Source organism: Podarcis filfolensis, assembly GCF_964270895.1.
Source record: "Podarcis filfolensis genome assembly, chromosome: 2".
NCBI classification, from domain to species: domain Eukaryota; kingdom Metazoa; phylum Chordata; class Lepidosauria; order Squamata; family Lacertidae; genus Podarcis; species Podarcis filfolensis.
In genome coordinates this window covers 41,654,304-41,665,802 of record NC_139605.1, presented here as the reverse complement: position 1 = coordinate 41,665,802, position 11,499 = coordinate 41,654,304, and the positions used below count along the sequence as shown (strand labels likewise).

General features: G+C 44.3%; 1 long non-coding RNA gene across 1 annotated transcript; it reads left to right on the top strand.

Moving 5' to 3' along the window:
- The first annotated feature begins 3,816 nt into the window (after positions 1 to 3,816).
- On the top strand, positions 3,817 to 5,385 carry LOC310757697. The gene is made up of 2 exons (XR_014545425.1): positions 3,817 to 4,307; positions 5,256 to 5,385. It is a non-coding gene; the product is annotated as an uncharacterized lncRNA (long non-coding RNA).
- The last annotated feature ends 6,114 nt before the right edge of the window (positions 5,386 to 11,499 follow it).

Below are 11,499 nucleotides of genomic sequence, written 5' to 3'. Positions count from 1 at the left end.
ACTAAAATGATGGGCAGTGTGTGTGGGGGGTGGGGGTGGGGGACATCCTTTCAGACATAAACCAGAGCAAGCACACAGATTCAGACACCATTGCGTGCCATTAGGAGGAGAGTAGTTAGCTGTTTCCGTTCAGTGCTGGTTGAAACCGGACAACTGTTCTGACTGGGCCACTTTCCACTGGATATTGCTAATTGGACTCTTCCCTTGCCCTTGGGGTATTTTTATCCTGCTTGGCCACATAAATCAGCCCCCCAAAGCACACACACAAAAACTGTTTGATCTGCATAGCCCTTGCTTTGTTTACTTGTATAAAGACGTGGGGTCATTCTGTTCCCTTTTGAAGCCCTCCCCTCATGACTTTCTGCGGTATGGTGACCCGTGCTTCTGAGCACCGCAATTTCCAAGCGACTCCGTTCAGCAAATCAAATCAGCAGAGGAAATTGCTTTCTTTGCTTGGGATACAGGCTACTTACTTCTTCCCTCTCATTGTGCCTCAGTGGCAACGTCTAATTGATTTGACTCACTCGAAGCTCTTTTCAGAGTGGTAGCATGCTTAGCAATTTTTCCATCAGCAGCAGTTTGCATCGGGCCTGTAGGGTAATAATAGTGATCTCTCCACCCCATGGGCCTCATTAGGCACGACAGGCCTTGAAGGAGGTTGGCTTCGCAGGCTGTTTTGGGCAAACCATGCCTCATCTTAGCTGAGACTGTCATCATATGATGTCAGGTATTGGAAAGTTCAAGAAAGAGTTGACCTATGCAGCCATGGCTTGAACTTAAGCTGCTCAAAGTTGGCGCTTTTGGAATTTGGCTCCCTTTGCTGCCCAAGATCCTTTGCATCCTGGCTTGAATTCAAGTCAAGAATACAATATTCCTTTGTAGCCACGGCTCAAAATTTGAATCACCTGATGTCATATGATGTCAGGTAGCAGACATTCCTGTCCACCTGTGGCCTGTGCACACATTTCCTCTTCCATTTGCCCCTTCTTTTCTATCTTTCTCTCTTGCTCTACCACCCCATTATATCTTCTCTATTTATCCCAAAGGGACGCGGGTGGCGCTGTGGGTTAAACCACAGAGCCTAGGACTTGCCAATCAGAAGGTCGGCGGTTCGAATCCCCGCGACAGGATGAGCTCCCGTTGCTCGGTCCCTGCTTCTGCCAACCTAGCAGTTCGAAAGCACGTCAAAGTGCAAGTAGATAAATAGGTACCGCTCCAGCGGGAAGGTAAACGGCGTTTCCATGTGCTGCTCTGGTTCGCCAGAAGCGGCTTAGTCATGCTGGCCACATGACCCGGAAGCTGTACGCCAGCTCCCTCGGCCAATAAAGCGAGATGAGCGCCGCAACCCCAGAGTCGGTCACGACTGGACCTAATGGTCAGGGGTCCTTTACTAGCGGGCTGCCCCGGGAGGGACGGGGTACTCTTGCTGGCAGCCTCAACTGATCACCCACAGAGGGCTTTTTTCAAAACCAACCAACCATTTTCAACCTCTTTTTTTACCCATTCTAACTTCTCTCCCCCATTCCTCTCATCATCTCCCAGGAATAAGTTTATTTAGATGAAACTATATATAGGTTTTCCTCCTGATTATATATGCCTGGCTGGTACTGCTTTGTTCTTAGGCATGATGTGAGTTGATAGCCTCATGGCCAGTTTTCTTAGCATATCATTACTGCTGTTTCAAGTTGAAGTGGATGGCTTGTTTGTCTTGCTCTGTAGTTTTCATTTTTAAATGTAATTCTGGGTGAGCTCTCTGACTCAGCCTGATCCACAGCGCCTGCAGCTATTATAACCAAGCACTCCTACGCAGAGCTTTGCTGATGTTTCTGTCCATCAGCATCCTGCAAAAGCTGTTCCAGTTCTGGGGCCCACACAGGTTTTCTAATTCATTTTATTAATCACTTTCCTGTAACTGCCTCCTGTGCAAGTCCCATTGAGATAAGCAGGGTGCTTCACATAAGAACATTAATGGTCCTTATCAGCACAGCCCCTTGGGATTCAGTCCCTGGTTACTGAACGGACAGGAGTTAGCAAGCTTGGAGGTTTTGCCATTTTATTAGCTATAGATCTGTGCAGCTGGGCAGAAGCAAATGGATCAGAGCTATTATGTGGTTTAAGGAGAGGCACCATGGAAGGATCCAAACGTGTGTTTAGGCTGCATCTCTTCTACTGCTTAAGATTTCAACAGTGTAATCAAAACAGGGAATGTGGCCCTCGAAGCCCCTCTGGATTCTCCCCAGTCCGCATCCCTCACAGGAAGGGTTTTTTTGTACCAGTACTCCCTGGTATGAAGTACCAGCATCCTTTTTTTGCTGAACACAACAGTCATTTTGTACCTCCTACCCGCACGCTGCATGTCTATCAAGATAGCATACCCTCCAACATTTCTCCAATGAAAATAGGGATGTCCCATTCCATAATGGTAATTTTACTGTTTATATCCCACACATCTTACTGGGTTGCCCCAGCCACTCTGGGCAACTTCCAACATATGAAAAAACATAGTAAAACATTAAACATTTTTTTTAAAAAAATCCCTATACAGGATTGCCTTCAGACAGCTTGGGGGTTGGACAACTCCACACCCTCTAACATTTCTCCAGTGAAAATAGGGACATTCTAAGGAAAAGCGGGACATTCTGGGATGAAATCAGAAACCGGGATGGCTTCTTTAAAATAGGGACAATCCTGGAAAATAGGGACACTTGGAGGATCTGAGATAGTATTGGTTTACGAAAAAGGCACTGCTCACATGCTCTACTCTGCAGGTGCCATAAGTGTTTTTGCCCGGCTGGGATGTTATCAAACTCACCTCTTGCTTGCTGGGATGCTTGCACTGGCATGCAGCCCCCAGAACATTGCCCAGATGAGAATGCCACCCTTGGTCTAAGAAAGGTTTAATAATCATGATAAGAGTAATGCAAACTGTTCTCTAGCGTGGATTGCAGTGATCATGAGCGACCTTGGGGGTGGGGCAAACGAAGCTCTTGGAATAGGTGAGGACTTGTCTGAGACGGGATGTCAGCAGATTTAGAAACCAAAGTGCCTGTAGGATGGTTGGGAAATCCTCACTCAGGTCGTTTTAATGGGTGCTTGCTTGCTTCTGATCCAGTAAACAGTAAGTGGAGAGGTGTAAATCAGGCACTGTGCAATTAACACTATTTTTATAACCGTGCTATCAGAATCTTTCATTTGGCTTTAGGCATCATTTTCTTCTGGTTGCACAGCCAAGAGTTACAGAATTCTGAAGAAACAGAGCTAAGACAGCGGGCGGGGGGGCAGGGGCAGCTCATAAATTGACTCCTATTTGGAGCAGCACACATCTGAAATCATGAGCCATGGTTATTGTCCTCTGCCAGCATTCGTGCACAAAGACACGTCCGCACAAATAGGAATGCCCCATTCCCTTTCCACCCCTTAGCGTCCTCCTCCTCCTCTGTAGAATTAGCAGACGCAAGATGAGAAACTTTATGGCACTGAATTGCATGTGACAAAATACCCCTCATTAACATGAAGATTGCACTTTATGTACCTTGTTAGGTTTTGACAATCTGAGAATGACGTTTCCTAATCTGGGGAGATTAGTCACCTATGGCAGACCATTATTTCCTGCCTGTTTCTATTGACATAAACAGGGCTGAGGAGTCTCTTTCAGCCAGAGGACTGTGTTCTCTTTTGGAAAATCTTCTTGGGGAAGGGGGCACATGCCAGTGGGGTAGGGTCAGAGGCAAAAGTGGGCAGGACAATGAATGTAAATGTGGCTTCAACAGTAATAATAAATAAAAACAACAGCAGCAGCAGCAGCAACAACAACAACAACATTTTAAAAATAACCAAGCAAAAGAACAAATTACTTCCCAGCTGCACCCACAATTGTGTGGTCTGAGGAGGCATCAATGATGCCTCCCCAGCTGTTGCCATTGGCTGTGGACTGCCTGTGATGTCACAAAAGCACATGGCAACCGAGTGGACATAAACATGGTCCAAGGGGAAAGGCTTTCTCCCTTCCCTAATGGATCACAGCAGGTAACAGCTGTGGCATTCAGGACTCCTGGATTTCACATGGAATTAACAGACAGAATGAGGAGATCATCCAGCAGCAAGTTGCTATGGAGTGATAGAAAGCAAGTTTACTTGCTGAGTGGGATTGCAGCATGGAGGGGGCCGATACCCATGGTTGGAAGCTGTCTGGAGCCTGGCGATGGACTTAGTGGAAGCTGGCAGATGTTGGTGGGTGGAAGCTGGTGGAGTTCACATTTGGAAGCTAGTGGGTGGCACAAAACTGAAGCAGGTTGTTGCTTGCACATGTAAGCGGGTTGGAATTTAACTTCAGAAGCTGGTTGATATGAACTGTGTGGATATTTGCGAATTGAACTGAGAGTGGCTGACGAGCGAATGTGTCTGTTGGCGTTCTTCGTGGACGGCAGCCTGTGTGTGTCTGTGTGCGTGACTGGGAGGTTTTGAATGTGGTCAAAGCTTCTGGGAGTTGATATATAATGAGCTGAAAAAAATGTTGAAATATACATTTGTTAAGAAACCAGAGGCCTTTCTCTTAGGAATTGTTGGTAATGAAATAAATAGAAAGGATTATAAAATTTTCCAATATGCAGTGACAGCGGCAAGAATATTACTGGCCCAGAATTGGAAAGAAGAACAAATACCAACGTTGGAGGAATGGAGAACTAAGCTGATGGACTATGCAGAACTTGAGAAACTGACTGGGAAGATCAGATACCAACGAGATCAAAGATTCATCGAGGACTGGAAAAAATTAGCAGATTATTGGGAATGTATAAGTGATAATGAAATAACGTTAGTGGCATTTAAAGAAGCTCTGTAACAGAACAAGAAATATTGCAAAAAAGCAAAATATAAGGGGGGTAAGCATAAAGGTAATATTAAAATTTGGAAATGTGTATCTAAAAAATCAGAATTTGAATGATTGGCAGAGAAGCTGAAGGAAGTCAAAAAATTGGAAAATTTATTGTAAACTGTAAATGTGGTATGAATGTATGGAAAATTAATAAAATATATTTTAAAAAAAAAGCAAATGGTGTGTGTCTGGGTTTGTTCAGGGGGCGGTGGAGGTCACCCTGCAGGCACAAGATAAATGGATGAGCCTGTGGACATTCATGGGTGGAAGCCGGTGGAAGCAGGCAGGCTGAGGCTAGGGGTGAAGCTGCTAGTCAGAAGCCAGTGAAGATGTCTGTTGGATAGTAGCCATCCCTCTCACTGTGCCTGTGTTTGCTTTCCAGGATGCCTGAAGATGGGAAGGCTTTTCTCGAGGCCACCTGTGGAAGTAATGAAGAGAACCACAGGGCTTAAGCCAGCCAGCTTCTATTTCTAAAGAAATGTCTTTCTAAATACACTGTTCATTATACCTTCCCCAACCCCCCACAAGATGAATACTAGGATGCTGTTCAGGTGCTTCTCCAGCTGTTGCCATTGGCTCTGGACTTCCTGTGATGTCACAACAGGACATGGCGGCTGAGGAGAAAGAGACATGGCAGCTGAAGGAGGGAGCAGCCACAGGAGGAAGGGACTCATGGGAAGCTGGGTCACATGGCCATTTGGCACAGAAAGGAAATCTGGGTTGACTCCCTCCTGTCTACTTAGGTTGCCAAGACATTCCTTTCTCAGGGCTCCTGTATCCTGTCATTGGCTTCACCTACTGTTGGGTTCCTTGACTTCTGCTCCTATTGGGCATCAGCCACCACTGCTGGAAGGCCATGTCTGGCCTGAAGTAGCCCCTGCCTGATTTACAGTCATTTATACTCCACTATTCAGGTTACAAATCTTTCTGAGGCAGCTTACAAATAATGTCAGAAACATTTGAAAACTGCAATAATTGATATTGACATGTGTATACCAATTATCAGGATCCTTCCCACAGAGCAATTGGTGATAGGTGGCTCTGTGGGTGAAGAGGGTGGCGGTTCACCTGGAGTAAACCCTGAGGTCTTCTTCAACTGCCTGCCTGCCTCCCTCCTTCCCTCTCTCCTACAATCCTTACAAGTTTTTGAGTATTAGGAAACATTTGGTACAGCTCAGCTGTGAGAGAAGATAATTGTCAGCTCTCAAGTAACTAAGCAGGTGGCACATGAAGGGAACAGGTTGTGCACGTATTCTTGTGTGTATTAAGAAAGAGAGAGAGAGAAAGAGAAACTCTTTTCTAAAGGAAAGAAAACTGCACAGGTCCAAGTTCAAAGGGAAAAGTGAGATCTGGAAGAAAATTCTTCCTGTGCTATGACTATGCAGAAACCCCTATGGTAAGAACATGACATTAAAATTGCAGGTTCATGCTAGCATAGGCTACTATTACGCTATACCCAGGAGCTCTTTACAGTACGTTTCACTGTCACTTTCCTACCTGCAAAAAGTTTTTTTAAAAAAAAGACTGGATTTATTACACTAGGGTAACAGAGTGCTTTAATCCACTTTAATTGCACAAATGCCAGTTTCCCAATACATGTTTGAATCCCTGCAAAATACTGACAGACTGGAGATGTCAGTGGTTTTTATTAATAGAATCATGAATTGTAGGGTTGGATGGGACCCTGAGGGTCATCTAGTCCAACCCCCTGCAATGCTAGAATACAGCTCAAGCAGCATATTATGTCTGCTGAATACCTGATCCTAAACATGCTTATTGAAAGTAAGTTCCACTGATTCCACTGAGTTTAACTTTCAAGAAAGTGTATATATGGTTTCAGCCACTGTAATCCACCATTTGTTTAGTTATATCTCCTGTTAATCCCAGTTCACCCCATTACTGTTTAAAAATGACCTCAAGTTCTAAATGCAATTTTCCAAGTGTTTGTGATGTGTGTGGGGGACAGGCAGACCAGCTGCCTTTAATCTGCCTGCCTCCCACAAATATGGGATCTGCTATTAAGTGCTCTGCTGAACTGTGATATTTCCAGCAAAGTGATGGATGCAGAACTGGGGGTGTAAATTTCAGGAAAAGGTCCCTGTTTACAGAGGTGTTTGGGCTGCGCAAGAATCTCTGGACTCCTCTTTTTAGTGACTCATTGAGACAAAATAGCCTTGAGTGTAATATTCTGCTGATGTGCTCCCTGGGGATTGCTCAATAAATGTCGGCTGAATCTTCATCTAGACATTCCTGCCATAATTGGTAAGTCCTGCGTCTGTTTATTCTTCCTCTGTATTCTACTATGAAACGAAGTCAGGATAGGCTGAGTGTGGCACCCTACTCCGATTAAGGGCAGCAACAAATTTCCTATTGATGTTAACAAAACTAATGAAACTCTAAGCTGCTTTTCAGTTAAATAAAGTAACCAGGGAGATAAACGGTGCTTTATGCAAACATTTGCCATTGTTTGACACTGCCATTTTTTCTTCCTACATCCCTCCTTTACTTGAACTTCTACCATCACTTTCCCCCTCTTAGGGCTCATTCACACTTGTCCCATGTCTAGAAAGTGTTGGTTCAAAAAAGAAAAGAGAGAGAAAAAAGATTTCTTTGGATGCCAAGATCCAAGTTTGGGGCAACTACTGTTTGGTTAGAGAACTCCAGCAGAGATTTAAAATCACAAAGTAAAGCATGGAAGCAGCAAAGTAAAGCATGGAAATATAGGCTGTAAAACCTTTAAGATATGCTCTTCCAAGTGAGTTCCAAATTTGTCCCCTTTAAAAGTTCCTTCCAAAGTTTCCCTCTTCCCCCAGCGTAGGAACAGACCACACATTTGGTAAGTTAAACAATAGTTTACTTACAAACTCTCTTACAAAGGTCAGGTTGATGTGCTTTTCTATACATCAGTCAGAAAAAGCTGCACAGGCAGTAAAACATAGTTTAGTTACAAAGTGGTAATAGTTCCTAAACTATTGGTATATGTTGAAAGCCATGTGGCTGAACTGGAGGAACCACCTCAGACCTCTTTTCATGGTGAATTTGCAGCTAGAGTGGGAGGCTGCAAAGCCTTGATTACCTATCTCCTCCCAAGGTAAGGAGAAGTGACATAGCTAAGCCTGGCAGGACAGCTTACTCTATGGTATTAACCCTCTCATGCAATAGACTTAAGCATGTTAGTTATATGAGGCTGGTTATCCTACAGAAAGCAGGTGTCTGAGCGGTTTTCGCTTGTCCCACACTTTCTAGGCATGGGTCTGAGTGGGTTTTGCATTTCCCCCACAGCTTTTCCCAGAAAGCATGCTCTTTTCTGCTGAATCAGAACAAATGGCAATCTATGGAAAGCTCAATTGCTGTTTGTTCCAATTCAGCAGTAAAGAGCGTGTTTTCCCAGGGGAAAGTGGCAGGGCAAATGGAGGTGTGGACGGGCCCTTAGTTTTCCTCCCTTCTCACTCCCATGCCATGGCCACTGCTGTTGTGCAACCCACCTTCTCTTTTGCTCCCCTCCCCCACCCGAATGTCAGTCAAATCCAGGACTGTGATGAGGCACTACAAATCCTCCAAGGGGACTGTGTGATGACAGGGTGCTCCACAGATATATACAGTATAGACCAGTGGGATAACTCAGTATAAGGGAGCATATCTGATACCTAGACACCTCTATTATTCATAGGATTAAGCTTATGGCTCTTCATTTTATCTACACAGCTTTACTCACTAATATGAAGCCCATTAATCACCTACATAATTTAGTAATTTTATTCATCCTTATCTTGTGTAAAAGGTCTATTGTTTCCTAGCAATGTTTTCTAAAATGCAGCCTGTCTCTGACATGTCCTTCCTTATGATCCAAAATATGAGACTAATAAGTTTGCTCAGGACAGTTATCTTGACTGGACTAGCCACTTTGGTTACAATGCCTTAAGGTTGCTTGGTTTTCAGAGGATTGAAGCTCTGAACCTTTTGAGGTGTATTGAACACTCACTAAACACTGAAGTACCTAATAATTATGTAATGGCTGCAATTGTCCTGAGGGTTTGTCAGTCCTCTCCCCTGCTTGGAAAGTACTCTCCAGCCACTGGATGGGATAAATTAATCTCAAATGGAAGTTCTCATGAACTGGGGGAGCGGGAATATTATGGCTGCAATTTACATCCTACTTGTGTTAAACCACCTTCTGCTTTTTGTAAGCTTCCTCTATACAGTGGTACCTTGGGTTACAGACGCTTCAGGTTACAGACGCTTCAGGTTAAAGGTAAAGGTACCCCTGCCCATACGGGCCAGTCGTGTCCAACTCTGGGGTTGCGTGCCCATCTCACTTAAGAGGCCGGAGGCCAGCGCTGTCTGAAGACACTTCTGGGTCACGTGGCCTGCGTGACAAGCTGCATCTGGCGAGCCAGCGCAGCACACGGAAACACCGTTTACCTTCCCGCTAGTAAGCGGTCCCTATTTATCTACTTGCACCCGGGGTGCTTTCAAACTGCTAGGTTGGGACTGAGCAACGGGAGCGCACCCTGCCACGGGGATTTGAACTGCCGACCATGCGATCAGCAAGTCCTAGGCGCTGAGGTTTTACCCACAGCGCCACCCGCGTCCCTTGGGTTACCTTGGGTTACAGACGCTTCAGGTTACAGACGCTTCAGGTTAGACTCTGCTAACCCAGAAATAGTACCTCAGGTAAGAGCTTTGCTTCAGAATGAGAACAGAAATCGGGTGGTGGCGGCAGCAGGAGGCCCCATTAGCTAAAGTGGTACCTCAGGTTAAGAACAGTTTCAGGTTAAGAACGGGCCTCCAGAACGAATTAAGTTCTTAACCCGTGGTACCACTGTACTGTATATGGGCTACTGCGGAAGGCCATTGCTTCCTACTCCCTAACCCATTTTATGAAGTAGAGCAGCAGCTAAATGGTGACCTTAAGGTGTTGTTAGAAAACAAGTTAATGCTTATTTTCGCTCTTTCAGTAGATAAAGATCTAACAGGGTTTATTATTTTCAATCCTATGACCTCTTCAAATGAACTTTACTACTTTTTTTTAAAAAACCACACGCTTGATTGAGCTTTCCTTTATTTTACTATGTCAGTGGTTGTTTCCAGCTGAGGTGTATATTGGGCAATCGTCCTAAGTTGTTTTCACAAAATCTGTACTGAGGTTATATGACATTGCCGCCAAGTAATTGTTATCCTGCACTTTCCACTGTAGTTTTCCATCGCTTTTTTTGCTGCAGAAAGTCTGTTTTGTTTTTGTTTTTGTAAGAGCATTTGGGTACTACTTAGCCACTGTTATTTATCACAATGCATTCTCAGTGATGGGTTATGGAGAAGGGCTTAAAGGGCATACATGGGCATCTACTGAAATGTACAAAAGATTTTTGAAAACATGTGACAGTCTGGAAGTGCCCTGAATTTTCAGTCACCAAACTTTTCAGGAGAGAAATTAACTATCTGCAGCAACAACACAAACAACCAAGTTAGCCCAAGCTTTGATGTCTTCTAGAATCTGGATAAACATGGGCTTTCCACAGTTCTATCGTAAAGGAGCAAAATGTTATTTGTTGAACTTTGGCTGATCTCTTCCAGACTGCGTTTTTTGTTTTTGTTTTTTTTAAAGCAGTTAAGTGGCCTGCAGAGCAGCTCTAGAACAAGTGAAAGTTATTCTTTACCCTCTCTCACCCTTTTTATCTATGGTGATGCAAAGGTTAGCAATTTCAAAGCAGCTGCAATAAATAGCTTAAGCCACAGTCTGTTGACAGGGAATAACCATGATTACCTAGTAAAGCTGGCTTTGTGAAGAGGAGGAGGAGAAGCAGCTGCCTGTGCCGCTTTGCCTAACGCCATGACAACCAGTGATGGCCAGTTACCTACTAGTTCCGCTGCCCAACCCAGAAATCTCCCTAAATCCCTTTTGCTACTGCTGCTAATGGTTCCTGTGGCACTTATTGCAACCATTTACCTGTTGCTCTCATAAAAACAGGTAGCGCATATTGATATGCTCTATTATAAATCAATGGCATTACTGGACAGGTTGTGCAGCACGATTGATGAAGATGCCTTGCCAGTTCTTTACATGATATACAGGCACTGCAGTATGCCTGTGCACATTTATGGTTTACCACAAAGCTTAGTTAATGTTAAGGCACAGATGATCCACAGCATTACACTGGTAATTTATATATTGGGTGAAGCAGGAGCTTTAAAGAGCATCCTTTCACATTGTTCTGCCTTTGCAAAAAGATATTTTGTGAATGGAAATCACGAGGATACTGCAGGTTCGGTCATAGGGCGATATGGATGTGCATTGAGACAGTCTATCTGCTGGGAGAATGGACTAAACAATGAAGTCATGTGCATGCCTTTGTGGGGGGGGGTGTTTGTTTGTTTTGTGCAACTGCACAGTTAAAGCAAGAGCATGCAATCAATCATGTTGTTTCAGAGTAGTTGGAATGTGCAGTGGTGCATTTATCTGAGCGGTATTTGCAAATGCCAATCTACGAAGGTGTCAGGCAAGCAAATAGCACACATTTATCCTGCATAAACCTGAGTTATAACGAAATGCCAAGAACTTCTCAGGATGGCGTCAGATATACAAACAGGTCCATGTGCTTTAGACATGACTGGTATCAATCACTTTA